Consider the following 26,851-nt stretch of genomic DNA (forward strand, 5'->3'; position numbering starts at 1 on the left):
AATCGCTCATCATAATTGAGCCACGACCATCCCTCGTACACACGACTGGCGTCCAAAATGGCATCAGCATAAGCGATCATGATGACCCACCACACTGGCCAGCCGAAGGAAACAGTGGATCCAATTCAACATGTTACGCGCCACTCGGCGATCTCCCCCCTGCGGCCTATCACCCCCCCCCCCCCCCCCCGCCAGCTTTTCTTCGCCTTCCTCCTGCCCCGGCGGCCCTCAAGCAGCAGGAAGATATCTATGTATTTTTGCTGCCTAATCTTCCGCCGAAGGGATCTCGGAACATCCTCCCACAGCTCTGATAAGCTGATGAGAGCAGGAGTCCCCCTTTTCAGGGCCTGTCCAGACACCCCCCTCCCTGAGTACCAACGCCCCACACCGAAATGTTGGAGGATGCCGACGAGGAAGAGGAAGAAGAAGCGGAAGAGCTGGAGCGGGATCATTTCTTCTTACGCCGGGAACGCTCACATTTCTTAGAAGCCACAGCACTAACATCCACAGGCGCCCCAACTACAACCGGAGAAGCAGTGGTCACATCACTCAAGCTGACGCTCGTCACTGTGACACCCACGCCAGACTCATGTAACTCACCAATTTGACTGCTGGTACCACTGGATTCAATCGAAGCTGCAGCCTCGGAACCCGATGCATGCTGCCCACTGGTAGGACCACTCACGCTGACCGGCACTCTCACAGGACCGGGCACGCTGGCAGGCGCAGAGAAGGGATCATTGCGCCACTCTTCCTATCACGAAGGACCCGGCCCATCGTCCAGTCCGCCAGCCGGAGGAATCTGCGGATACAGATTAGAAGCAGCAGCCATAGGCCCAGCCGACCCAGTGCCACCCGGACTCGCCCGAGGGCCCTCAAAGAAGTAAGGACAACCCCGGGGACCATCACCCGAAGAGACCGGGGCCTGCATACCCCTCCAAGGACCCGAATTAACGCCCCAAGGGGGGACTGAAGGAGCAGGAAACCACCCAGATGGACAGCCGTACCAAGACGACGAAGGGACCCCAAACCACGTAGGGTAAAAGGAGCCACAACCATCCCCAGGGCCCCAACCCTGTGGTGTGCCCTTGCTGGCGGACTACCAGTCAGTGGCTGATCTCGAAACTGGACTAAGGCCCTGGGCCCCAGAAGGACCTGCCCCGGAGAAACAAGAGGGGGCCCAACCAGAAGAACCAGCAGGAGGGTATCGGATATTGGCCCCGCCGACATCTAACCCCGGAACTGGACTCGCAACCGAAGCCCCAGGAGCCCCTACCCTGGGAAAACTGGAGGCCGTCTATCCAGGAGGCCCAACAGGGGGGGCCTGACTACTGGCACCAGCCCCCTCCGCCCCAGAAAAGCCCGCAACCAGGCTCTGCATGGGAACAAGCCCAGCACAGGGATCAGGCACAGGAGAAGGCAGAACAGCCTCATCCCCCGCAACTCTGCCTGTTGCAGCACCAGACAGCTCCATGTGCACAGGCACCGGAGCTGCCGGCTGCTGGCAAGGATCACAAGGGGAAGGAGAAGGGGCGGGAGCATGCAAAACGCCCCTGCTAGAGCCCCCCTTACTGCCCGGCAGTGCAGTCGCACCCCTCTGCGCCCGGGAACGAGAGGCCCACCCCTTAGCGGCGCCCACGCCAGCACTCACCGCCGGGCTGACCGCCTCCGCCCTCAAATCGCCGCCGTGCACATCAGGCTCCGCACCCTCCAACACGTCTGATGCCATTGCCGCTTCCTCAGATGCCATCACGCTCACGATTCGCCGCCAACGTGCCGCCACTGGAACCGCCTCCGCCGCACCTGCTCGTGAAAAAACCGCAGAAAAAGAAAAACAAACGCCCCTCCCTTTTTTTTTTTTTTGCCGACGGAACCGTGATGCAGCGCCAGAGGGATTCACCTAATCCCTCAACAGGCTCTTCCCCCCCCCCCCCCCCCCACTTCGCTAAGCCCTCAGGAGCCAATCAGCTCCCTCCACGATGTGGTTCAAAGAACCACCAAATCCCAGTGCAGCAAACTGCACGTGGGCCCGGGTGACTGTCCAGTCACCTAGAGGCTCCCCTCCCCCAGCACGGTGGCGGCCAGGCTTGCATCAGCGAGCCTGGTGCCATATTATCCTGGCCGGGCAGGCATGAAGCCTGCCCGACCTCTCAGAAATTCTTCAGTGACTGCAAATTTGCAGTTAGTTCCTCTGACTGTGTAAGTAGCAGCAGCCCCCAAACCAACCCTGAGTTGAATGTGCCCATCTACAGTGCTAGATATGGAGAGCGTCCTATTCTCCATATTAAAGTGCTCTCTCCTCTCTCTCTTTTGCGCGCACAACAAAAACATTGTAGTTATTCTGCAGTAGAAAACCCCAATTTGCATTAATTCCTCCCACTTACAAATCAAATTTTAAGTTTGCATGCTAACTTGTGTTGTGATAAATATTGCATGCATTTTGATGAATGACCCTGTTAGCAGGATAAGGGGATCATTTTCTATAGCTTTCGCCCGCGAAAAGGGACTTTTTGCGTGCGATAGTTAGATCGGAGCAGAGTCGGGGGGGAGGCGGCACCGGAAGGGGAGGAGTCGAGGCAGCACCGGGGCGGACACAGCGAAGACATCGCTGACGGCGAAAAGGTAAGGCCCCTTATCGCCGCCAGTAACGCACCCAATAGCGCCACCTTTCACGGTGGCGCTATTGGTTTGCGAAAGCCAGCAGCAATTGCACCACGGTGGTGCGATCGCTGCTGGCTTCTGCAGGCCTGCCCCCCCCCTTCTCCCCCCCTGCCCCCGGTACCGTGCGATTCACTAAGGCCTGCGATTTTAGAAAATCCAGGCCCAAGTCTTAAACAGTGTTACTTAGCTGGATAATTAGCATTTTTTTGAAATGTTTCTGTCTTTTGTCTCTACTTAGCCACATAAGTCAAAACTTATCCAGCTGTGTTGAAAATACATGCCTTGTATTTTTAGATATGCGAACATGTGTATTTGCGCCCTCAATATAAAATATATGTGCATATATGTGTGTGTCTGTATGGCTGCATATATGAGCGCAGACATGCTTGGTTTAAAGTTATCCTCCCTGGTTTTAAGTCTCATGGGCCACATGTTTGGCTATGTGATACATTTAAGATGAGATCTAGGTTTTGGAGAAGAACATTTTACAGAATAGGCTCAGAAAGCCTTTTTCAGTTTTGACGTGGCACCACAAAGACTTTCATTTTCTGAAACATCAGAAAGGACAAAGTTTTCCTGGAAGAAAATGCATGAGCATAAATTTCTGAAAAAAACAACAACACAAAACCCAAGAATGGGAACTAGAGAGCTAAATTTAAGCTTCTGGTAAAAGCTATTATGATTAAATAATAATAAAGTCTTACTTTGAAATATTTTGTTTAAGACTGACGTTTGATGCTAGAGAAACAAATGTGATCGGAGATCTGGAAAACAACTTAACGTTCTAGGGGTTCAATTCTGCTTACTGCGTACCACAAACGTCCCGATATTTTTCCTTGCCTGATATCGTAAAAGCAAGTTCATAAAGAGAGGGAAAAGGATTGCAGAAACACTGTAATAATATATGATCCACGCGTGCAGAGCAGCAGCCCAGGACGTCCACACTGGTCCATGCAGAATAACTTGGACTAGAGACGGACCCTTTCCTAGTGTGACGCTGTGTGTGCGTGCTTGCGTGCGTGTGTCTGTGAAAGCCAAGCGACTTGTTTGGAGTCTGGAAGGAATGCATGTAGCGTGCGTGCTGCTGGAATGGCATCAGAGAGGGAGTCGGCTCAGTCATGTCAGAGCTGAGAGACGGCATGTTTGAGAAGCCTTGTGCTTTCATGACTGGGTGGGGGAGCAGCATGGGAAGTGAAAGTTAGTGAAAACAGTTTCAATGGGTGGGTTTTTGTTTTTTTTTCTTTTCTTTTCTTCCCTAGTCATAAAAAAAAAAAAAGAAGAAGAAAAGTCAGTGCTGAAACTTTTAAAGCTTCTTCTGTGTGCCACCTTAATGTTATATGTTGCAAAACAGGTTTAAGCAAAGAGTATGAAATAATTACTGGATTATTAACTATTTCATGTCTACGAGAGGAATGCATGGATATTGGCTTCTCAGTGGTGGTAGCACATGTTGTCATAAGGCCATACATTGAGCTGCCAATGGTGCCTATATGGCAGATGCAGCAATGAAGCCTATATAAAACACAGCCCCATAGATATATTTACATATGATATGTAACTTATATTAAGGGTCTGTGCAAGCTCCATCAACAAAGCCATACCTTTGGCAACCTATCATATTCTACTGAGAAATGTAAAAAAAACTCTGTGATGATATTGAAACAATAAAAAGCTGCATATCAGAGGCACGGAGAATTTGTAGCAGCAGTAGCTGAGTTATCACTTCTCTCCTTCCCTGTCCCCCCTCATGTACTGGGAACGTAAAGATTAATGGCAGGATTCAATTATATTCTTTTTCTTAACACACTTATCAGGTATATTCATTAGTCTAGCACAGTCACCACGCTACTTTACTCAGCCTGTATACTTTTGGCACACTGGACTTGCCTTGGGAAAATAATGTCTGTTTTATCTGGAAGCTGCACACATTAACTGCAAACCTGTGCGAGTAGAACCCCAAGGGCACTGTTCTTTGGGAGCAGCACTGTCCACCGTTAGTTTTCAAGTTAAGGTGCACCACAGAGTGGCTGGAAAATACCAAGTGAAAGCTGAAGGTTGTCGAGGCATCAGCTGCTGCCCTTGCTTCTTACTAGCAGGTACTTGCTAACGAACCCGAGTGTGCACAAGACAAAGGAATAATTAACAGAAAAGTTGCACCCTTTCTCTCTCTCTCTTTTTTTTAATTTATTTTATTAAAAGTGAGCATTTCAAAAATACCAAAAAATCAAATATTAGCTTTCTTCAGAGTTCCCAGAATTGGATACGTTGTGCTGAAATCCTTCTCAAGGCTTGCACAATGCGTGCTGACATCCGCCTTTCTCTCCCAATGTACCAGTTTGTGGCATTGCATTTAAGGTGCACAAGGAAGTGGCTGAAATTTTGCCTTATCATTGCCCCACATCCTTCAGTGGTATGATCCTAATCGAGAAGTGCCAGCAGACCTCCTTACTGAGAAAGTAGCGGTTGCCTGGAATAGCTCAGAAGCAGAGTGGTGGAAACCAAGATGGTGACAGAATTCAAGTACGTTTAGGAGAGAGACAGAGAGCCAAGGGTGACAGGTGGATAATGACGACTGGAAATTAAATAGGGTCTGTGGTCTCCCAGTAGGCAGGGGACAGATGATGGGGCAAGAGGTCCTCATCTTCCAACCGCTGCTATGTAACTGTGTTATCTATACTTCCCTTGCTCTCTTGGAGTTGCAGATATCCTGCTTCTTAGAGGCATCCATGTTTGAGCTGCACATAAGTCAGTGGATCACTGCTTCATCCCATGACTACAACAACAGTTCTTACATGTGTGTCCAGAGCATGCCTGCTTCAAAGCTTAAGTCCTGTTCAATGCTTTCTGCAAACGAGTAGAATAAGGAGAAGAACCTCCCTAATGGTATGTTATGCACTTTGAGCTTTGGTTTTATCAATATCTTTTTTAGATTCATTTTTGGATATTTGTTAATGCCCAGTCTCAGCACATTTTTGATGCTTTTTCTTTAGAGGTTACATAAGCCGCTTTCCCAGAGCTGTTACCTCACAGCAAAGAAGGGGTTTTGACCATCTCTCTGAGATCTCCTTTTGGACTGAGTACACAAGCAAATCTCTGACCTGTAGATCTTTCCTCGCTAGACTGAAAGGGACAGGGATTCATGTCCAGTTCTAACCCTTTGGTGCAGCATGAGGATGGGATTTCTTTGTTCCTGATGATGCAATTATGCACTTCTAAGGGGCCGATGCAATATGACATGTGCACAAATACCTCTCCTGGGCATCTGATGCAGTATTACATTGAACCACCATGCTAAAAAAAAGACGTGCCTGGGGATCAATTGTGTTTATCGACAGCCAATTTCATTACTGGCAGACGGCCGGTTATGAAAACCGAGGCTGAGTTTACTGGCATCGGTCTTCATAACTCGGCGATCTGCCAAGTTATTTTCTTTTATTTCTTTTTACTTTAAAAAAGAAGTATAGACAAGCAGTTTTTTCTGCTTTTCTGTACTTCTTTTCAATGTGCTCAGCTATTGACGCCTGCTCCAGGCAGGCGTTAATATCTGAGCGATAAATGTGCGTCTGAGATGCACAGTTGTCTTTTTGCATTTGGAGTGAATGAGTAATAGCCTCATTTACATGCATTTGCATGTGATGAGCGCTAGCTCATTCACTCCGCGTCGGACGCGTCCAACAGCGGGTTAAACAGTGCGCTCGGCTGCTCGCACTGTGTTGCATCAGCCCCAGTATGACAACGCCAGCTCCAGGGCTGGCGTTAAATTTGCTGCATTAGGGGTACATGAGCCAAGTGGCAATTTTCCGCAATGGGGGGTAAAAGCTAATAGCCTCATCTACAGGGCATTTACGTGTGATGAGCGCTATTAGCTACGCGTGAGTTTGGGCATGCATTTTGGATGCGCTAATCCTCTTATTGCATTGTGGATTAGCCTAGCACGTCCAAAACATGTGTCCAATAGCTCGTTAAGCTGTGCTCTAGGCTGAACGCACTTTATTGCATCGGACCCTAAGATCTGCAGGTACCGGTGGAGCAGGCAATATTTCTTTCAGTGACATATGCTCTAGGTGTAATGATTTTTTTTTAAGGTTTTTTTTCTGCTTTGAGTTTGATGTGACTACAAGGGACATTCACCCTTTGGTTTTCCTTTCTTTGTACTGCAGTAGATTTACCTATATTTAAATATAAGTCACTTATATTTTCTGGCAATGTCTTCTTTTGCTCCTTCTATCCTGACTGAGTAAGGGAGTATTAGATCCTAGAAGCTAGCTGAGAAATGTGTTAAGTTGGTCCAATTTTAGTCTTTTTATTGGACTAATAAAAATAGTTTACCTTTATTTCTGTGTATTCAAGAGAATTAATCACATGGCCACAGGGGGTGGGCCACAGGTGCCATGGCCCAACCAAAATCTGGCCTTTCCTGAAGAATTGCTACAGTTGATCCAGGGCTGAATCAGCAAAGCGATAACTGCTCAGCAGCGGGAGGAGGAGAGTGGCAGTGCATTGGGCTACCTCCTCCACCTTTGCAGCTCTGGCTTCAGCTGCTGCTGCTGTGACCTGCAGGGGACTCTCTACAGCCACAAAGTCCCTGGTGGTCCAGTGGGGGTCCGGGAGCGATCTCCTGCACTCGGGCCGTCGGCTGCCAGTAATCAAAATGGCGCCAATAACCTTTGCCCTTACTATGTCACAGGGGCTACTGGTGCCATTGGTCAGCCCCTGTCACATGGTAGGAGCACAAGATGGTGCCGATGGCCATGTGACAGGGGCTGACCAATGGCACCAGTAGCCCCTGTGACATAGTAGGTCAAAGGCTATCGGCGCCATTTTGAATACCGGTACCGAGGGTGTGAGTGCAGGAGATGGCTCCCGGACCCCCTGCTGGACCACCAGGGAGTTTTGGTAAGTCTTGGGGGGGTCAGGAGGGTGGGGGGTTTGTTTAAATTGGATCCTTTAGGCGGCCAAATAATTCAGCGAAGATTCATTGTATTCGTGGAGAATCGTGATACGTTTCGATTCCCCACAAATACAACGAATATGGTCTTATACGTTGTGGAGTGCCAATTCGTAGGGAACGAATGCACACCCCTACTGTCCCCTTGAGTGCAGTCTTTTAACATGGACTGGCTGGGGCCTTTGGGTTGACAGCACATATTTATGCTGATATTAGCTCTAGCATTAGAGATGTACTGTAGCTATTGGGGTGCCACTTCAGCTTTCTATGTTCTTTGTTGTAGTCATGATGTTGCCAAAAGGATAAGATGCTAAGGCTGTATATGTAATGATGCCATTTCACACAATGTGTGAACAGGTGTACACAGAATGTGCACTTCACTTAATTTACAATGTTTTGTGCTATTTGCTCTCTTGTCCTTGCAGAATGTGATTACCAAAGACATAGACTTTCTTTCAAACAGTAGACTACATGTGTTCACTAATAAAGTGGTCACTGGTTGGAAAAATACACTTCCTCGTTGGATCCTTTCATTGTGTCATTTTTGTGTTAACAGTTCACTAGATACAAAGACTTGGTGATTAAGGTGAATAAAGTTTTGAATGGAATGAGTGTTCAATGGAATTTCGCTTAGGTTAGAATGTCCTGCTTTTAATCCAGATATTCCAGCACGGATCCTAGCACCATGCACCCATCTGTTCCTACAAGATATAGAGGAATGTTCATTTCTCACTTTGTTTTTTTAGCCTCCGTCCTCATTAACTTCCACAATCAGGCCCCAAAGTGCAGCAGGTCACACTTAGTGCTTGTCAGCTGCCAATGTAAATCCTTGCACATGGCATCTCTGAAAACAAATATGTGGACATTAAAGAACTTCCTTCCTTAGACACAAGCAAAAGAAATGTTACAGCAAGTGGCTGGGTTGTATTTATTTTTTGTTAGAGATATGAGCCTGCTTGAAACAGTGCTAATTAGAGATATGCATTCGTTTTTGCTGAATTGGAAAATTTCAACAAAATTGTCCAATTCGGCATGTTTCGGGGAGCCCGAAAAACGATCAGGATTTTCCCGTTTTTTTTCGCGAGAATTTGTTTTTTAGATTAGTGTGCACTAACGGGAGTTAGCGCGCGCTAACAAAAACTAACAAAAAGTAACAAAATCTAACGGTTTTTGTTAGCGCGCGCTAACAGGGAGTTAGCGCGCACTAACCCCAAAAACGATTTTTTGCGAAAAAAAAAACCCGAACCACAAAAAAATGACATATCCCGTGGCTGGCAAAAAACGAAGAATGACACAAACTCGAAAAACAATTCACATCTCTAGTGCTAATATCATAAAATGTCAGCAGTTACCAATGATCCATTCCCCACCACCACTCCCCTAATTGGGTGCTGATCACTGCCTCATCTGTCTGCCGGCATACCACTGCTCCTTCTACTACAACTGCTGCTCCCTTGCAACTGACTGCTTGGCTCTCTCTCTCTCTCTCTTTTATCTGAATCCTCAGTCATATGGCACAGTTGGAAGGGAAGGGGGGAAATGTAGTAGCCCGGTAGGCAGGTCTGGATTTCCCATTAGGCATAGCAGACACATGCCAATGGGTGCCTGTGCCACGCCAGTTACCATGGGTTAAAAGTGGCTAGCAGGGCCTTTGCACATAAAAGGGTTTGAAAATTACCCTGTGAAAAATTACCCAGGGGGTTGTGCATGAAAGGAAATGCAAATGAGGTGCCTATTCTTCCTTGGGTGATTATTTAAGAGTGTAAATCACTTTTCTGATAAATAGTAAATACTCCTTCCTCAGATTACTGTTCCACTTTTTATTTTTGAATAGGCCCTATCTAGACTTTGGATTTTAGATTTTGGATTTTTAGCCTACCTTTCCAAATGATGCTTAAGGAACTTACAGCATTATTTGAATTCAGGAAGAATAGGTCCCTGCCCAAAAGAGCTTACAGTCTAAGTGGGTACTTGAAGCAACAGAAGTTATCTGCCTTTAGAAATATAGAACATGGGGAGAGAGAGATAGGAGCAAAGTAATATAATTTGTGTACATATTTGCTCCTCCTACAAAATATATTCAGCTTTTTATGTATTTTTAGTGATTTCTTTTATATTTTTTTCATTTATAAATTGTTAAACAGACAAAAAGATTTTAACTGATGTGTCTACTAGAGATGTGAGAATTTCTTCAAAATAAGGGGCCTATTTTCTAAAGTGCATTAGGCACTTAAGTAAATAGTCCCCTAATTTTGACACATAATTTAATAAACCTGAAAGAAGTTAGAAGGTTCATTGAATCAGGACAATGAAATTCTGTGTGGTAAATTTGTAAAATAAATATGCCTCTGATTTTTTTTTTAAAGTCCAAAGTGGATTTCATGGACTTGACAGATCCACCTTTGAGTTTAAAAAAAAAATCCAAATTGAATATATCAAATCTTAGAGAAATTTCTTCAGAATTTTTCTCACATCCCCTGGAAAAAAATCTTCAGCGGATTTCCCCAGATGAATTTAGGAAAATCTGAAAAATCTGTCCAGCTCCAGCCAACTAAAATTGACCTGGTTCTAGTTTAACCTCAATATTTTCATATGTCTCAGTCTGCCATAATACCTTGAATTATATTATCTGTAAACCTGAAACAGACATTTCCTTCAATATAACAGTTCTGCTCCATTGAAATAAACTGAAATTAAATGGCATTCCAGGAAGAAAACATTCCCTGTACCAGGAAGTTCAGCAGAAGGTTTCTTGTCAGGTCAGCTTTCTTAAGTTTGATATTAGGTCAAACTGTCCTAACTTAACCTTTTTTGTTTCTAAGGCTAATGGAACAGGAGGAAGTGAAGTCATCAAGAGTAGCCTTGTGTGACCTGCATAAATATTAGTACTTTAGAACATGACCATAGATTGCACCATTCTGGTACACTGCAATGTAAATATTATAATTATTGTATGATGGAAACATCATATTATACTAAAAGTATATATACTTTTAATTTTAAGCACAGGAAAAACCTTTATACCAAATGCAATATGTGATGTATTCTTGGGGCGAAGTCAAGCTAAGAACAAATGCTTGTCATGTTTGCATTACTTCTTGGTACAGGAAATCTTACCACAAATAGGGTAAAGATAGAGTGGGAAATTAACCAGTCTTTTATAATAACAGAGAAAACAAGCAGACCGAGGATGTCTCCAGGCAGCCAGAGGAAAGCAAAGCTGAAACTTTATCCTACATTCCTCCAAAATGGGCGATATTATCATTATAACAGCTCATTGGAGAACATGTGCAGTCATTTGAAGGGTGCGATGACCTGGCTCTATAACTTATATTTGAACTCTGGAATACTTCAGTGGCAAAGAGAATACAGTCATAACTGCACGTGAATCTTACAGGCTTATAAGAGGCCTCATTCTATGCAACCTTAGGGGGTCATTTTCAAAAGGGATCGCACGTGAAAAGGGACTTTTCGCGTGCGATACCTAAATCGGGGCGGGTTCTGGGCGGCGTCTGCACCGGAAGGGGAGGAGTCGGGGAAGCATCGGGCCGGACGCCACGAACACATAGCTGACGGCGAAAAGGTAAGGGCCCTTTTCGCCGCCAGTTTCACACCCAATAGCACCACCTTTTATGATGGCACTATTGGGTGCGAAAGCCGACCGCGATCGCACCGCGGAGGTGCAATCGTTGCCAGTTTTCGCAGGCCCATCCCCCACTTCGCCACCCCGCCCCCCATTACTGCCGGATTTTCTAAGGTCTGCCTTAGTTAAAGATGCTCCTTCTGTCTCAATTAATTCCACCTATTACCTACCTGGCTTCGTTTTCCCTATTGTGAACGCAAATGTTTTCTCAAAGCCTCCTATTTGTTTTTTGTCACTAAGGCCTGGATTTTCTAAGGTCTGCGACCTTAGAAAATCCAGCGATAATGGGGGGGGGGGGGGGGGGGGGGGGGCTGGGTGGCGAAAGCCAGAAGCGAGCGCACTCCGTGTTGCTATCGCTGCCAGCTTTCGCACCCAATAGCGCCATCGTAAACAGTGCTATTGGGTGCGAAACTGGCGGCAAAAAGGGCCCTTAACTTTTCGCCATCAGCGACGTCTTTGCGGTGTCCGCCCTGACTCCTCCCTTTCTGGTGCGGACGCTGCCCAGAACCCGTTTGAAAATGACTCCCTAAGTCTTATCTGGTCATCTTGCCTGGGACTGTGTCTTATGTGTGTTTCTGTACAGCACTGCCTATATCTGGTAACGCTGCACAAAGAATAATAAACACTCACACTTCTTTAGACTCTTTTGTTTCAAATGCACCCTGTGCATTGGTTGCTATTTTAAAAAAGTGCTTCATGAGTAAAAAGGCTTTTGAAACGTACCCTCTATAATTCTTGCAGCAGACTTGTAGGTAATCTGAAGTTGTCATTTTGGCACGCCAAGTTTTAGAACTGGCGGGGTCCCATTTTAATGCCATTACGCTCCCTTCAAACGATGGGAACATGTCAGTTCCGGATGGTGAATTAATATCCGGAATTTGGAACTTTATATGGATACGGTGAATTAACTGTAATCTTTTGAATAACTGTTGGATATATTATGCATCTCCATTTAATGTTTGGGTTATGCAGATGGTAATTTTGAATTCTGATGATTATAACGGACGGCTAGTGGTACACGAGACTGGTTGGCGAATTTTGCCGCAGTGTGACATCTTGATCCGGTGAAGAAATTTATTGGAGACATTTAGGAATACCCGGTGGGGTGGAAATTATCTTGTGGAAATTCAATATGAAGATTTATTGAGTTTGAACGACTGGAGAAGTCACATTGTTGAGAGGAATAGTATGATCAACCTTATTCCATTGGATTTTCTTCCCTCTATTGAAGATATTTTGACGAATTCTGTATGTTGAGGCCGTCCCTGAGGAAGCCCTCAAGATAAGGGGGTGAAACAAAGATCTTTGTAGGACTAATGGACTTATACATTTGTTTTCTAAATTTCTAAATATTCTTCATGAATTAGTTATAATATTGTTTAAAACATTTCTGAAATTGTAATGAGTTTGAAGTATAAACATGATTTTATGTGTAATGTGTGTGTGTGAGGGTGTGTGTGTGTGTTAGAGAGATTTTAATTGTTTAGATAGGTGTTCAATATGCGACAGTAAAAATAAATGTGAAAAAATTATTACAAAACATTTCTTCTTCTTGTGTGTATTTACGTATCAGCTTCTTAAAAGGCAGGAGCCTCTCCCAATTTTCCTGTCATTTTTCTCATCTTCATCATATTCTGCTTTCTTTTTTTTGGAAAATATTCGCTTGCCTTTCCCGGCCTCCCACTTCCCCCATGTACCTGCATGCTCCAGGAAGAGATGCAGATCTGTTGCCTTTCCCCATGGGATTGTGCCAGAGACAATCTCTAATTACAAGGAGGCACCGACAAGCTGCCGGTCAGCAGGCATGAGCTTGAATGGAAAGTTTCTTTCCATTAAAAAAAAAAAAACCAAACAACAAAATTAAAACCCAAACTATTCTTAGAACATAAAAGTGAGCTGAAATTCTTTTTCCCTTCTGATAATTAGAAAATCCAAGATTAATTTGAAAATATGGTCTGTGCTTTTGCTAAAGCAAGCCTTGTTTTGGCAGTACAGTTGAGCATTCGATTAAACATTGGTTATGCTCTGCCAGGTGGAGTCTTTCATGCTCTTTGACTTTAGATTTGAAGCGTTCGACAGATTCGACACCCCTGAAAAGATAACATTTTCACTCTCAACATTTTCACTCTCAAAGATGCAAGCATTTTCCAACTTGGGCGATGAGTCCTCTGCTACATTAATTCATGCCTCCTTCCCACTTTGATCAGATAACAGCCATTTTGACAGTTCAGATTTGCTGTGGTTAACTTCCAGCTTTCCATCATTAAACAGATAAGTAAATTCTCTAAATACTCTCTCTCTCTCTCTCTGCAGAACAGTAGAAATGAACTGGCCACAGCTGGCTGCCACTGGTTTACATTCCAAGGGGAAGTAATAAGGAATCACCTTTAGGTGCTTTTTTTCCCCACCCTATGTCTAACATGGCAACCACATATAGGGGTAGAAAACCTACCCCTGCGTGCGCCGAGCCTATCTTGCATAGGCTCGGCGGCACGCACAAGCCCCGGGACGCACGTATGTCCCGGGGCGGTCCGGGGGCATGGCCTGAGACTCCAGGCACAGCGGCCATTTGCTGCTGTGCCCAGGATTGCGGGCCGGCCATTGGCCGGCGTGAGTAAGTTATGCTGGGAGGCAGGCGTAACTTCTTCAACAAAGGTAAGGCGGGGTTCTAGGTAGGGCTGGGGGGCGGGTTAGGTAGAGGAAGGTGCGGGGGGTGGAAGAAAAGTTCCTTCGAGGCTGCTCTGATTTCAGAGCGGCCTTGGAGGGAGGTGTGCCCGCATGCAGGTTTTATTTATTTTATTTATTTATTTATTTAAAAACTTTTTTTATACCGGCATTCGTAGGACACATCATGTCGGTTTACAAAAAACTGAGAAGGAAAGGAAATTACAATGAACAGGGGAGGGGGTAACTGGGTGAATACACAAGTATAAGAGAGTATAGTTAAAAGCAGCGATACAACTATTTGCATTCGATTAGGATTAGATATGCAAATGAACTAATATACACTGTTACATGGCATGTGCATTTGATACATTTAGCATATGGAACTTATTTACAGTGCAACATGGCATGTGCACTTGATATACAGGGATGGTTGCGGGGTGGGGGGTCAGGGGGAGGGTTCTGTGGTGGTTGATGAGGATAAGGTAAGAGGATATAGGGTAGGGTGGGATTGAGGTGAATCAGGAAAAAATCTGTTAGGATTGGGTGGAATTAGGGTATGCTTGTTTAAAGAGCCATGTCTTGATTCCTTTTTTGAAATGGCTCAGGGACGGTTCTAAGCGGAGATTGACGGGTAGGGAGTTCCAGAGGGTAGGGCCCGCAATGGAGAAGGCTCTATCCCTAGTGGCGGTGAGGTGCCCAATTTTAAGTGAGGGGGTTTGGAGAGTGCCCGCAAGAGAGTTTCTAGTGGGGCGGTTAGCTTGACGGAATTGTGGCATGTCTTCAAGCCAGGGTGAATTGTTGTTGTGTAGTGTGTTGTGGAGAATGGTAAGTGTTTTATATTGGGAACGGAAGGTGATGGGGAGCCAATGGAGGTCTTGGAGTATGGGAGTGATGTGGTCAGTTTTTCTAGTGTTTGTTAAAATTCTTGCCATGGCATTTTGGAGGATTTGGAGTGGTTTAATGGTAGAGGAAGGGAGTCCTAAGAGGAGGGAGTTGCAGTAGTCGAGTTTGGTAAGTATGGTGGTTTGCATAACCGTGCGGAAGTCATGGGCGTGGAGAAGGGGCTTCAGTTTTTTGAGGATTTGTAGTTTGTAGAAGCCCCCTTTCAGAAGAGATTTAATGTGAGATTTGAAGCAGAGTTGATTGTCTAGGGTTACTCCTAAATCTCTGACACTAGGAGGTAGTGTGTGAGATTGTGAGGCGTTGAGGATCATTTGGTGGATTGAGTTGGGGGGTTGGTTAGCTAGGATGAGGATTTTGGTTTTCGAGGTGTTAAGTGCGAGATGGAGATTGGAGAGGAGAGAATTAATGGATGTCAAGCATGTTTCCCAGTATTGTAGGGTTTCGCTGATGGATTTTTGAATTGGAATAAGTATTTGTACGTCGTCAGTATTTGTATTAAAATCTGTTCCATTGTGTCTAGTTCAAGAGGTACAAATATGGGGGGTTATTTATCAAAATGTGATAAGGCATTTGTTAAGCCCTGTTAATGCATGCAATAGCACCATATTGTATGGTGCAAATTCAGGGAGAGAGAGAGAGAGAGAGGGGGTAGGGGGTGTAGGGGGTTAGGGGCCTCGTTGACATTCTACGTCACACCTACGAACAGAACAGTGGTCTCATGAAGATTTGATGACCTTTGGAGTGAGGAAACTCACTCCAAGATGAGATTTGGGCAAGTCCATCAAGCTAGGTTGAGAGAACACTGCCCAAATCTCATCTTGGAGTGAGTTTCCTCACTCCAAAGGTCATCAAATCTTCACAAGAGACCACTGTTCTGTTCGTAGGTGTGACGTAGAATGTCAAAGTGGCCCCTAACACCCTACACTCTTATCTAAACCCCACCTCGAGATACTAGGTGGGCCTACCATAGGGATACAAATACCTACTTATGGGCTATGATGTTACAGCCAGTCTCTCTCTCTCTCTCTCTCTCTCTCTCTCTCTCTCTCTCTCTCTCTCTCTCTCTCTCTCTCTCTCTCTCTCTCTCTCTCTCTCTCTCTCCCTCCCTCCTTGCAGGAAAATTATTTTTTCATGGCTCTTGCTAAATTTACCTCATAGATTACTGTCTGTGATTGAGAGATAAAGTAAAACCCAATAAATAAAATATGCTGTGTCAAGGTCCACGGGGTTGTTTACAGTTATCCCTGTTTTTCTCAGTGTGTGGTCCCTCAAGGATAAACTTTAGTACTCTCAGGCTAATGGTCACCCCAGCATTGCCACACAATGTTCACCAAGAATTTCTTGTAAATTGCTAAATCGATGCAAATTTTTTTGTTGCCAATTCTTCAAGCTCAGCACCGCCTTCTAAGTTCCAAATCACTTAAGTAGCCCAATTCAATAAGAATCAATGAGGGGAAAGGATTAATTAAAGAAAACATGACATAATTAATATTTGGATGGGAAGTACTTGCCTACTTATAGGGGACAAGGTTGAGATACAGTGGATGCTCGTGGGGTTTCTCTTTGAAAATGCAGGGCCTAATTGCACCATGCATATGGCTAGGGGTAGAGTCCTTAGCTTGCCTTAAACCACATGCATGGGAATTTTAGCCAGCTTCCCCTCCCACTGTTCCAGACCTGCTCCGATTCAGCATGAGTAGCACGCTGCCGCTTTAACCTGCAGAAGGGGGCGGGCAATATTCAGCAGGACTTTTTACATGCAGAAACAGCTGTCCCCCCTCCACCCCCCCAGCAAAAAAAAAAAAAGAAAAAAGCTTTGAAAATTACCCTCATGTCACAGAGACTACTGCAGAAGCAAAGAAAGATTCGCAACAAAGGGTCATGTTATGAGGCTGAAAGGAGGCAGACTGAGGAAATATCGCTTTGCAGAAAGGGTGCTGGATGCATGAAGTGGCCTCCTAATTGAAGAGATGGAGGCAAAAACAGTGTCAATATTCAAGAAAGCCTGGGATAAGCACAGAATATCCCAAGCTTCAGGAAAGGGAAGGTAAAATGCCAGAGATCAAGTAGGATCTGTGATATTGCAGCAGGGTGAGGACTGTAGGTTAGAGAGTTGGGGGCACAGGCTCAGCCTGTTAAAGGTACCTCAACTATTTTCAACTTTACATCACATTGATGATACGAGCTATCTTACAGAAAGCAACTAACGCTTTTTGTCAAGAGTCTGCAATTAAATATTTTTGGTTTTATTTATTTTCCATGGTTTGCTTTTTTTCATTTTGTTTATGGTTTATTTCATTTTATTTGGTTTATTAGAAATGTAATAAATCAAGCAAAATGAAAAACCAAACAAAACATAAGGGCCAGGGTTCTCCCTCCCTGCCATAAAAAAAAAAAACCCAGCACCAGTGTCGCAAAATAAAAATCTGAAGGGTGCCCAACACAGATACATTTTACCCCATCCAAGGGTCTGTAAAAATCCCCCAATTTTATGTGCGTAAATAGCTGCTGTAAAATAGCCCAGGGCTCAATGCATGTAAAAGTATGTGCGTAATCTAATTCTATACATGCATTTACATGCACTGGCTGGTTTAGTTTAATTTATTAAAAATGTATATACCACATATATCATAACATATCAAAGCGGTTCACAATTAAAACATACAAAATAAAACTAACAGTTACAAATAAAAATATAGTTCAGTAAACAAACAATGTACAAACTAGAGATGTGAATCGTGTCCTCGATCGTCTTAACGATCGATTTCGGCTGGGAGGGGGAGGGAATCGTATTGTTGCCGTTTGGGTGTGTAAACTATCGTGAAAATCGTTAAAATCGTGAGCCGACACACTAAAACCCCCTAAAACCCACCCCCGACCCTTTAAATTAAATCCCCCACCCTCCCGAACCCCCCCCCCCAAATGCTTTAAATAACCTGGGGATCCAGCGGTGGTCCAGAACGGCGGCGGTCCGGAACGGCCCCCTCAATTGAATCCTGTTGTCTTCAGCCGGCGCCATTTTGCAAAATGGCCGCCGCAAAATGGCGGCGGCCATAGACAAAAACGATTCGACGCAGGAGGTCGTTCCGGACCCCCGCTGGACTTTATGGCCGGCGCCATTTTCCGTACGGAAAACGATTCGCGGCAAGAAATCGCATCCTGAACCCCGCTGGACTCCCAGGAACTTTTGGCCAGCTTGGGGGGGCCTCCTGACCCCCACAAGACTTGCCAAAAGTCCAGCGGGGGTCCGGAACGACCTCCTGCGTCGAATCATTTTTGTCTATGGCCGCCGCCATTTTGCGGCGGCCATTTTGCAAAATGGCGCCGGCTGACGACAACAGGATTCAATTGAGGGGGCTGTTCCGGACCGCCACCGTTCTGGACCACCGCTGGATCCCCAGGTTATTTAAAGCATTTGGGGGGGGGGGTTCGGGAGGGTGGGGGATTTAATTTAAAGGGTCGGGGGTGGGTTTTAGGGGGTTTTAGTGTGCCGGTTTTCCTGCCCTCCCCCTTCCCCCGATTTACGATTTTTTAACGATAAATCGGGGGAATTGGTATTGTATCGTGGCCCTAACGATTTTTGACGATTTAAAATATATCGGACGATATTTTAAATCGTCAAAAAACGATTCACATCCCTAGTACAAACCCTTCTTATGGTTCAACATAGGCCTTCTTAAAAAAGTAAGTTTTCAAGACCCTTTTAAACGATTTTACAGAAGGTTTGGTTCTATTTTCATCTGGGAGGGAATTCCAAAATATATCGGTCCTGCTATGAAAAAAAGGCATGATCTCTGGTGATGTTAAGATGTGTTAGCCTGATAGATGGCACTTCAAGAAGATTTTTATGTGCAGAGCTTAGGGACCTGAGAGGGCAATAACCTTTTAGGATGGATCTTACCCAGCTGCGATGGTCTAAAATAGGTTAAAAATTATCAGGGCAATCTTGTACATAATTCGCCATTTTATGGGGAACCAATTAAACTCAGCCAGAACTAGTGTAATATGACTCCTCATTCTGTCATGAGAGAGAATTTGTGCTGCGGCATTCTGAACCAATTGTAGTGGACGTAATGAACTATAAGGAAGTCCAACATAAAGACCATTGCAATAGTCTAGAGACATTGCAGGGGCACAGTCAGGGCAAAGTTGAGACCATATATGTGCATATATGGTTGTGCGGAGATCTATGACTATTTTATAACCTGCATGTATGAGGTGCAGGCAGATTATAAAATATGTATGTCTACCCCCAAACATACATACATATGTTTGGTTCCGGAAAGTGTACTTTTCCTGCCTATTTTAAAAACATACACGCGTATATTTTACACATGAAAAAAAATTGTGTAAAACCCTGTTTATGCACAGAATACATTTTAAAACATGTGCATGGAATTGAAATCACCAGTTTGCCAAAACCTCAGTCAGTTCACCCAGTCCTTCTCCAGGCCAATGAGACCATCCTAGTTCATCACTCTGAACTCCTTCCAGTTCACCCACACCTCCCACCCAACCAATGGTAAACAATAGACAAGTCTGATATCGATTACACAAGATAATTAGCAGGCGTAACTAACACAAATACATTGACAATAGCATGAGCATAAGTTTCTTATAAAATAGAAACTTGTCTGCAAAGCTCTCAGACCCATTCCAGAATGCTTCTTTTTTTGAGTAAATGTACATGAAAAACCAAAAATACATGTGGGCTTTTGATGTTTTCAAAATAGCATGTACGTAAGTACAAGCCATTTATGCATGGATATGCAAATGTTATAATCCAAAATGTTTTGAGAATTCAATTATTTATTTATATATTTATTTAATCCTATTTATAAATCACTTTACAGATTAAACATTGCCCTTTAAAATTCATCCCATACTTTTCTATTTAAAAAGTATGCATTAAACTTAACTCATGCGAGCTATACCCTCTATAGACCAGGTGTTACTGTGTGCTGGTGAGTTTGTGCATGTACCAACTCAGACTAATCCCCCAGACTGCGAAGACTGCTCCTAAATTCGAAATCGGCCTCTTCAAATCTAGTCAATTGCAAATCTGTCTAGTCTAAACCCCCTAGGGCTACTAGACTCCAATGCCTCCCCCTCATAGAATTCATTGCCAAAACATTAACACCGACTCCTCAGCTATTATCATGGGGGATTTTAACCTCCATGTCGACGCAACTCTGCTATCCCCTAACTGTGAAGCTATTCTGCCTTCCCTCAAGGCCATTGGGTTTAAGCAAATCATCAACGGCCCCACCCACAAAACAGGCCACACCTTAGATCTCATCTTCATAAACTCCTGCCTAACTCACACCTCTCCCCCCACCTGTACCCATGTCCCTTGGTCTGACCACTCAATGATCACCACCGACCTCATGGTAAGAGAAAAACTGACATTCCCCCCCCCCCTCCCAAAACCACCATTCACTTTCGAAAACCCTGCTCCATGCATGACCTCAGTTCCCTCCTATCTAAAGAACTACACAACTTAGATTATTCAAACGCAGACTCAGCCATCTCCTCCTGGTTCAACATCATGAACTCAGTAGCCAACAAGATCTGCCCCTTAACAGCTAAAGAAATCAATCCTGCCCTCAAGAATAAAAAACCTTGGTTTTCACCTGAACTAAGGAAACTAAAACAAGAGCTAAGACATAAAGAACATAAGTGGCGTAAAGACCCCTCCCCAAACTCACTGACTGCCTACAAAACATCTATGCACAGCTACAGGACTACCATACTTCATACAAAAAGAGACCTCCACGCACACAAAATACACAACTTTCACTATGATGCGAAGGCCCTGTTCTCGTATGTTTCAGATCTTACAAAATCCATCCCTCCCCCTCTATCCCCGATAACCAAGCCCAAACTAAGTCTAACGAACTTGCAATCTTCTTCCAGAATAAAATCTCCAACCTCTTAGCCCTTCTCACCTCCACTAACACCTCCCCCATACCCCCTTACACTGCCAACCTCAACCAGAGAGCCAATTCTGATTCCTTCGAACACACTTCATCCCTTGAAATCAAATCTATCCTCAAGAAGATGAAACCCTCATTCCATCCCTCTGGCCCCATCCCGACAAACTTACTGCTCACCATTCCTAACACCATTTCCAAACCCCTGGCCAAAATTATAAACTGCTCCCTGTCTCAAGGAATAGTCCCCAACTCTCTGAAACTTGCCACCCTCAAACCCCTACTGAAGAAGCCAAACCTTGATCCAGGAGACCCCTCTAACTTCTGCCCCATATCCAACCTGCCATTTATCGCCAAAGTCATGGAGAGACTTGTCAACTCCCAACTCTCTGACTATCTAGACAAACAACATTCTCTACCCTGCGCAGTTCGGCTTCCGCAAATTCCTAAACACAGAATCCTTTCTTATCTCTCTCTCGGATACCCTTCTCATAGGATTAGATAAAGGACAACCTTACCTACTGGCACTTTTGAATATTTCATCTGCATTTGATACCATGAACCACTCCACCCTCCTAAACTGCCTCTCAGACATAGGAACAGTCCTCAGATGGTTTGAGTCATTCCTCAGCAATAGATACTACAAGGTCAGAATAAGCAATAAGGATCCCCCTCCATCAGTTCTACCCTTGGAGTACCTCAAGGCTCCTCCATCTCCCCAACCCTCTTTAATATCTATCTCTTACCCCTCTGCCAGTTCCTCACTAATCTAAATCTAACTCATTTCATTTATGCCGATGATGTGCAGATCTTGATTCCCATAACAGACTCCCTCCCAAAAACCCTCAAGTTCTGGGACAGCTGCCTTGACTCCATCAACCTCCTCCTCTCCAGTCTCAATCTTGTCCTCAACACGGCCAAGACTGAACTACTTCTCATTTCCTCGGACCACAATAACCTTTCCCTCCCTGACCCTGCTCCCGCCACAGCTGCTCATGCAAGAGACCTAGGCGTAGTACTGGATAACAGACTAAACTTAAAAAAACATTTTAACAACACGACAAAGGACTGCTTCTTCAAATTACAAATTCTGAAAAAACTTAAACCACTCCTCCACTTCTATGACGTCTGGACAGTCCTCCAAGTTACCCTTTTCTCTAAAATCGACTACTGTAATTCACTCTTTCTAGGCCTCCCTGCAACTACCACAAAACCACTGCAGATGCTCCAGAATGCCCTGCCAGAATCCTAACCAATTCCAGCCAAGGAGACCACATCACACCCATCCTCAAGAATCTCTATTGGCTCCCTATCAGCTATAGACTCCTTCATAAATCTCTCACTATCATCCACAAAACTATCCACAATCAGCACTCGCTTGAGCTAAAAATCCTGCTACGACTCCACACCTCAAAAAGACCAATTAGAACGGCTTATAAAGGAACCCTACACGTTCCCCCTCCCAAATCCATTCTTCACACCTCCACCAGGGAACGTGCCATCTCTGCAGCTGGGCCATCCCTTTGGAACACCCTGCTTCCTGACCTATGCCAGGAACACTGCCCACTGACCTTTAAAAAAAAACTAAAGACATGGCTTTTCAAACAAGTCTATCCATAACCATTTAAGTTGCAACGTTATATTCCTCATTCTATATTCTATATATTGTGCTCCACATGTTTATTTTGTATATTCTATTATTATAGCATATATTGTGTTCCTCATATTTATTTTGTTGTGATTCCATATATTTATACTGTCACTTAACTGTTCCTTTCTCCATACTCTCTTCCAACCTCCAAGTTCCAGTAACCCCGTTCATTGTAACTTACTTTCCTCCCTTAACTCTATCATTAGCTCTCCAGCTATGATCACTGTTAATGGTAATTCCTCATGTGTGATGTAAACCGACGTGATATGACATGTGTCATGAATATCGGTATAGAAAATAAATAAATAAATAAATAAATAAATTTACATAGGAATTTTCAAAGCAAATGTATGCATATAAGGTTGCTTTGAAAATGTGTGGTAAAGTCTGCATATAAAAGGTACACATAGGACTCTTATTTACAAAATTATAAAATTCCCCTCCCTAAGCATGCTCATTGAAAAAAATTCTCCTCGGAGCACTTTAGCTTGCAGAAAACTACGTAATACAATGCTTCAGCTTGCTGAGGCTGCGCATTAGTGAGATTTAGGATTGCTTATTAAGATTAAGATTTTTGTCTCTTTCTTGCCTTTTACATTCACTAGCCATTCACTAGCCAGTTGTCATGCAGAAAGATTTTTGATTTTTTTTTTTTGTGGGAATCTAGATACAAGGAAGCTGGGGTGTGCATAGAGAATTCAGATTCTCACAACTGAAGATGAACATAGTATCCATGCAGTCTCAAGTCCCAGTGCTTGGATGCTTCTGCCCAAATGTTAACCTGTGGATCAGCCCCTGCAGGAGGCTGTGAGATACAGGAAGAAGAAAGTGGTCTGTTTCCTCCTTGCTCCTGGACCCTATTGAGAGGAAGAAAGGGCTCAGGATAGGCGCTATCCTTTCAGTACCACAAATTAGAGCAGAGTGATAAAAATGATGTTCTGTTCACTGCCTCACCCCACTGGAGACCTCGTTTCTTTTTTTCTAAATATGTTTTGAAGGCTGGAGAAATCAGAATTATGTAGCACAACTCTAAATTGACCCAATAAAGTATCTTGTACTTAAGAACCAGAGAATGATCTTGGAAATGCTGAAAATACTTTCAAATAAGATGTTGGTCAACAGTTTTGTTTTCTTCTGCATTACTTAGATGCTTATTCTAAGCTTTCCCCTAAATTTTGCAGGGATTTGTGTGGATTTCTGTGTATATTTTTTCATTGCAACATCTTGATGTTCTTCTAAAGTATGAAGTGCAGATGAATTAAAAAGAAACGGACCGCAGTTAGTACCATCAGGTCTTGGTAGCGTAGAGCCTTGCCTGTACCATCAAACTCATGTGAGTTTGATGGTGCAGAACATAGAAAGGGAAGCCAATAAGTTAAAATGGAAATCTTGTGGAGGACAAGCTGAAAGACAGAGGCTTAAGGTAAAAGGATAAGAACTGTGGCAGAGGGTAGGACTTTGGAAAAAAAGGCTGTAGAGCCACAGAAGAAACAGAAAGTCCAACTCTGTCATATGCAAGATAAAAACAGTGCAATCAAAAATAAAGAATCTGACCAGCAAGGAATGTAAACAGTTTAGAATTATTTTGTGAGGAGAAGCAGTAGTATAAAGAGAAAAATTAGTAGCTAGGAAACCTCTCCAGTTGGAGTTTTCCAAGGTTGGCAGATACTGGAGTGTGGCCAGTGGTTTTGTACATCTGTAGCCTGATGTACCTGTGCGATTGTAAAACAGGATACATTAGGGATGTGCCCTTGTTTCAAACAAAATGGAAAAGTTTAACAAAGTTTCTTATTTAATTTCAATTTGTTTTCAAAATGAAACAAGAAAAACAAACAAAAGTTTGTTCCTTTTCATTTCTTTCATTAAAAAACATAAAGGCTGCCAGTTTGCCACAAAAAAAACAAACAAACAAAACAGACAAGAAAATCCTCCCTCTGGTTCCCCAAGCATCTCTTGGTTCCTGCTAAGGAATCTTCATGGGCAGGAGCAATCCCCACTGGTTTCTGCCCTACTGGTGCTGTCATTACAAATGGCATCAGCAGCTGAGGCTGATGCCATTGTTAATCTTTATTGAATAAGACCCTAGGTAGTGTAATTTGGAAGTATGAATTAATTATGACTACTACCAAATATTTATGTAGCATCGCAAGGTTTATCCAGCATTATCATTAGATGCATGGTTGAAAGTTTACATTAATGTGTTTATTTGGACATTGGGAGTACAATTTTCCAAAGCATATCCATGGCTTAAACAGTATTTTACCTGCAGAAATGGGCATTTTTAAAACTGCACGCCCAATATGCAAGTCAATTTATGTGCATATTGGGTGTCTAGTTCAACTGGACTGAGGGGAGGTGTTCCTGTGAGCAGAGCTGGAGAGGAGTTTGCGTTTGCATGCATACTTTTGGATTTTAGAAAGTAAGTTCCTACATTTTTCCCCAAAATTTCAGCAACATTTTATCAGATGTAATTGTAAAAATGTAGATTTGATGGGATAATTTTCAAAGCGAACGAACATGCATAAGTCTACTTTAAAACCGGGGTAAATTATGCACATTTTTGCCAGCTAATTTATGTGCAATGTTACAAAATTATCCTCTCATTGTAGGTTTTGGCAATTTTAGTCTTAATGGATTTCCAACAATCTATTGTATCTACAAGTGTCCATGGCAGAGTTAAGTAACTCTAATGACCATTTAGTATTGCAAAATTATTATTACAAGCTTGTTATGAATTTCTGGAATTATCAAAAAAGTAAAGATGTAAAATATAAATTTGATCACTCTCCTTATCTAATTATAGAGTGACACAAAGTGAACGTTCAAAGGCTTATGTGCATAAAAATTAGCAAAGTTATAACCATAGAATGTTGTAACACTTATTACAACATTCTATGGTTATAACTTTGCTTCTCTTTGCCTGCATTAGATACTTACCAGTGAAAAGTACTACGTTTGATTTTCATGCCAGAATGGTGTTCATTGTTCCAGACTTTCAAAGCCTGAATTCCACCATATATAATCTTGTCATCTATTACAGTGAATTCTGTGAGGATAACTTTCAAACAACTCCATGTGGCAGCATATGCATGTGCATAGATCTACAATAGTATTTTATAATCCATGCATATCACGTGTAATTGAAATTACCAGTTCATCAATAACTCCACCAGTTTGCCCAATCCTTCCCCAGGTCATTGAGAGCTTCCTGGTTCTTCAGCCTGAGCTCACCCCAGTTCATCCAGACCTCCCACTCATCCAATAATACATCAAAAAACAAGTCTGATAAAGATAATTAGTGGGTATAAAATTACATGAGTAAGTTGCCAAATATAACTGTTGGCCCTGCCCTGGAATGCCACTAGACTGCCCCCTTTTTTACATGCATATATGTGTGCTTGAAAAGTAAAGTACGTGCATACTTTTGTCTTTTCTAAAATAGCAATTTCATGAGTACAGGATACTTCCACATATTTATGCTAATTTTTATGCACATAAGCCTTTGAACGTTCACTTTGTGTCACCATTTTAGTTTCTGGCTCATGCAATATGAAGTTTTGTTGGTTTATGACTGGAAATTTGATTTTGGAAATCAAACAATGCCAAATATCTAAAAGTGTAAGTTATCAAGTTTGAAGCTTATCCAATGGTGCTCATAACATGAATGCAGATGTCATATACAGAGAAATCTATCTTTATCTAATGTTCCTGTTTTCCATTGCCAAAGTTCCTAAGCTTGGCAATATTGCTTACAATGGTTAAAGTGATAGCTATGTCCGTTGGTAAAAAGACAGATGAGAAATTATTGGAAAAAAAGTCTTTTAAGACACTAAATCCATTCTTGCATTCAAAATCCATTGTCCAGCTTTAAAAATCATATAAAAAGTCACATAGAACCCTAATGGGTATAGGCATTGCTAATCAGTTTTGGTAAAGCACCCTCAAGGGTGGATTTTTAAAGGGTTACGCGCATAATATACGCACGTAACCCTTTAAAACACTCCTGCGCACAAGCCGGGACGCGCATATGTCCCGGGGCTAGAAAAAATGGGCAGGGCGTGGACGGGGCGTGGGCGGGGCATGGGCATGGTCAGAGGGCTCCGAAGGCCCTCTAGGCTGGGGGATCGCACGCCGGCACTCGGCCGGCGCGCACAACCTACGCCTGCCCAGAGGTTGCGTGCTCAAATCTATGCCCGCGCGTAGATTTGAAAATCTGGCCCTCAGTGTATACTGCTCATTTAAGAAGGAATCTCTTCATGCCAATAGGCAAGCCCCTACACTACCAAGACCTGATGGTGCCAACTGGGGTCTGTTCCTTTTTAGTTCATCTGGATTTTATATTTATGTGAATACCAACATGTTATGGAGAAAAAAGTGTACAGAATCAACATAAATCACTGCAAAATCTATGGCAAAGCACAGGGTAAGCATGGAAGTAAACAGAA

At 43.6% G+C, this 26,851-nt stretch overlaps 1 protein-coding gene across 4 annotated transcripts in view; it reads right to left on the reverse strand.

Moving 5' to 3' along the window:
* KCNJ16 (potassium voltage-gated channel subfamily J member 16) overlaps positions 1 to 26,851 on the reverse strand; it is an 83,366-nt gene that overhangs the window by 47,496 nt on the left and 9,019 nt on the right. For 2 of the 4 annotated variants that reach the window (XM_029599284.1, XM_029599281.1), the window contains exon 1: positions 601 to 1,870. The exons of the other annotated variants lie outside the window; for them this stretch is intronic. The gene's annotated coding sequence lies outside the window, so the exon portion shown is untranslated. Of the gene's footprint in view, positions 1 to 600; positions 1,871 to 26,851 lie in introns of those variants that run through there. 4 annotated transcript variants of the gene reach the window in all.

The sequence above is a fragment of the Rhinatrema bivittatum genome, chromosome 4 (assembly GCF_901001135.1).
Source record: "Rhinatrema bivittatum chromosome 4, aRhiBiv1.1, whole genome shotgun sequence".
NCBI lineage: Eukaryota > Metazoa > Chordata > Amphibia > Gymnophiona > Rhinatrematidae > Rhinatrema > Rhinatrema bivittatum.